This window comes from Cervus elaphus, chromosome 20, assembly GCF_910594005.1.
Source record: "Cervus elaphus chromosome 20, mCerEla1.1, whole genome shotgun sequence".
Lineage (NCBI taxonomy): Eukaryota > Metazoa > Chordata > Mammalia > Artiodactyla > Cervidae > Cervus > Cervus elaphus.
In genome coordinates this window covers 106,296,685-106,300,340 of record NC_057834.1, presented here as the reverse complement: position 1 = coordinate 106,300,340, position 3,656 = coordinate 106,296,685, and the positions used below count along the sequence as shown (strand labels likewise).

At 41.9% G+C, this 3,656-nt stretch overlaps 1 pseudogene; it reads left to right on the top strand.

Moving 5' to 3' along the window:
• Positions 1-1,065: 1,065 nt before the first annotated feature.
• Positions 1,066-3,378, top strand: LOC122676795 (annotated as a pseudogene).
• Positions 3,379-3,656: the final 278 nt, after the last annotated feature.

Genomic DNA, 3,656 nt, shown 5'->3' with positions numbered 1-3,656 from the left:
TTTCAAGAAGAACAAATGTTATTAAATAATGGATTTTGTCCCACCTCCTGCAACAGTCAAGAGCAAAAGGATGAAAAGGGAATCCTATTCTTCTATTAATAACTCCTCAGTCAGGCTCATGCTGACGAAGCAGAAAGCAACTGTAAAATTAGCAGTTTTGCCTGCAAATTAGCCCCTTGCAAAGCCATAAAAAGAGAAAAGGAATTAAGGAAAATTCTATTAATGGAGTCAAGGATGAAAAATCAAGAGTGATAGAGCATAAATACCCAGACAACTGATAATTTTTTTTTTAAAGAAGATATTACCCAGGTTTTAAATAGCTGCTTAGAGTTGTGTATGAAGAAGGTGTTAATTTATAGCCCTTGATCAGTGTCCTTTTTTAATGGCTCCTTAGAGCAAATCAATCAGAACTTGAAGAACACAAGGTTTAGGTTGATGTTAATAAAAACCACCCCATCTACCCCTAGCTGAAATATTACTGTTCCACTTTAGAATGGCAATGCAATAAGTGAAAAGAGGTTTAACTTCAGAGGCAAAGTTAGGTTTGAATCTGGCTCTGTTCCTTCACTAGCTTGGGGAAAGTCTTCCATCCCTCTGTGCCTCTATTTTATCTTCTATCAAAGCAGATGATGATTATGCTTCATTGTGTTAAGAGCATTAAATTAAGTACCATATAAAGGATTTGGTCCCTAGTAGGTTGTTAACAATTGTTAGTCCTTTTCTATTTTTCCTTCCTCATCAGAGGGCCAGGGACATCAAACCTCCTTGCAAATCCATGCAAAGCAGTTAAATTTAGTTCTGGGAAATTCTCCCCGTAAGATCAGTCCCTATTGAGAAGCTGAACACATTTTCATAATTTATGACTGGTCTTGGGCAACAGGCTCCCATTTGCAATTTTATGAAAATGATAAATCAATATCCAATAGTGGGGGATAATCTCAAGAAAGATACTGAGACTCGTTTTAACAATTAAAAGGGCAGGGATTCCTGTCTCCAGCAAGGAGCATAGATGGGAGATTTTTGATACAATTTGTTTTATTTTTAGGCTTGGTAGTTTTCACAGTCATGGGTGTCTATACTGAAATTCTAAGAGAAGGTAAAGAGTTTGAGGGCTCTGTTGGGGGGCTGGGGTGTCTTAAATCACCCCTGCTTTATTAGTTCAAGGCAGTATTTCACATCTGAAACACACATTTTCACTCCTAGATCTGACAAATGGCAAGATATAGACAAAGCAATTAAATCCACAATGCACCTGGAGGACGAACACTGTTTGAAAGTGGATAAATCATTAAGAAAGACCTGAACAGCACTTTAAAAAGTGTTTTTTTCTAATTGATGGCTGTCGCTTATAAGACTGGGCAAACAAATATAGAAAAATCTAACTGTACTAGCAACACTCATCAGGGTCACCTTCAAATGTTATAATGTAATCCCAGAATCATTCCCCTCCAAGCTCCAAGACCATTCTCTAAGCGAAGAGGATTTAAAGAGCCTCTTGATGAAAGTGAAAGAGGAGAGTGAAAAAGCTGGCTTAAAACATCAGTGTTCAAAAAACAAAGATCATGGCATCTGGTCCCATCACTTCATGGCAAATAGATAGGGAAACAATGGAAACAGTGACAGACTTTATTTTCTTGGTCTCCAAAAATCACTGCAGATGGTGACCACAGTCATGAAATTAAAAGACTCTTGCTCTTTGGAAGAAAAGCTATGACCAAACTAGATAGCATACTAAAGAGCAGAGACATTATTTTGCCAACAAAGGTCTGTCTAGTCAAAGCCATGGTTTTTCCAGTAGGCATGTATAGATGTGAGAATTGGACCATAAAGAAAGCTGAGCACCAAAGAATAGATGCTTTTGAACTGTGGTGTTGGAGAAGACTCTTGAGAGTCCCTTGGACTGCAAGGAGATCCAACCAGTCCATCCTAAAGGAAGTCAGCCCTGAATATTCATTGGAAGGACTGATGCTGAAGCTGAAACTCCAATACTTTGGCCACCTGATATGAAGAACTGACTCATTGGAAAAGACCCTGATCCTGAGAAGGATTGAAGGCAGGAGGAGAAGGGAGTGACAGAGGATGAGATGGTTGGATGGCATGACCAACTTGATGGACATGAGTTTGAGGAATCTCTGGAAGTTGGCGATGGACAGGGAAGCCTGGTGTGCTGCAGTCCATGGGGTCAGAAAGAGTCAGACATGGCTAAGTGACTGAATCGAACTGAAGCTCTTCATATCTTAAGATCATAGAATCTGGGCTAGGTGGGGCTCTTAAAGTGATAATTTAAATTCCTCAACAACATCACCACTGAGTAGTCTCCCTACTTGTATTTGAGTACCTCCAGTAACAGAGAGGAACATCCTTTTTAGATAAGCTATAAAATACTAGGCAATCATTTGTGTAGAGAATATGTGCTGCCATCACAAAGTACCACAAATTAGGTGGCTTAAAACCACTGAAGTTTATTGTGTTACAGTTCTGAAGGCCAGAAGCTTGAAATCCAGTCACTGGCAGAGCCCTCTCCTGAAACTTGTAGGGCAGAATTTTTCCTTGCTCCTAACTTCTTATTTCTGCATTGATACAACCCCCTACAAGCTTTCTTTGTATATGTGACATTCCATATATATATTTGTGTACCATACATATGTTTGTGTTGATTTTATCCCTAGCAGAAATTTTCATTCTAAGTAAAACAAGTCTCCTTGAAAATACAAGGAGGACTGAATTGCCCCTGGCAGCAGGGCCATGTTTATGACTCTGAAGTGAATTCCTTCCAAGATTGGCCAGCAGTGAAGAGAGACTTTGAAACAATGTATGGAAAATTCCAGCAACTGGGAGAGCAGACCAGGAGGTTGCAAAAGGACATGAGGAGAAGCCCCATTGCTGACTTGGCTATCAAATTGGTGGTGGAGGTGTCCTTAGACTTACTCTCTAATCCCCTCTCCAGTAAGACCAGGACTTTCTGAATGTGGTTGTCATCCTGGACATGGTCATGAAGTGGATGGATCCCTTTAGCCAGGGAAAGTTGAATCAGATCCAAAAGACCATGATTGACCCCTGAAAAAAGTTTGACAGTATCTCCCAGAACCTCAAGATGGTGGTGGAAAGCAGGCTTCCTATACAGTAGGACTATAGGCGACTGCAGGACAAGGTAGAGAAGTATAAGCCGAAGGAGAAGACACGATCAGTGCTCCCCAAACTCCACCAGGCCCCAGAAGAGCTTCAGCCTGTATGGGAGACCTTGAAACCAAGATCAAACAGCTCCTGGATGAGCTACTGAGGTTTACAACAGCTGATCCACTCCTTCTAGCCCAGCTTTGAGTCCCTGATCCAAGAGCAGCCCAGGAAGTGCATAAGGCCTTTGGAGACTTGACCTAACATCTTGGCCAGCCTAGCCACCTGGATGAAGTTTGGGCGGCAGGAGTGGGAGACAGAGACCAAACTGAGGGAACCCAGTTGCACTCTGTCTCTGGTGTGGCTGATGACTAAATCCCTGCTCCCCTCAGAAGAGTCCTGAGACACAAGTCAGTCTCTTGAGCTTTTCACCTTTTCAAGTTTAGGCTCAGATGTCAGCATAGCGGAAGGCCCTTCCCTTGGCGCTCCAACCCATCTGCCAGGTTGGAGACAGAGGAGGCTTCTACTCTGCCTCACCAGCC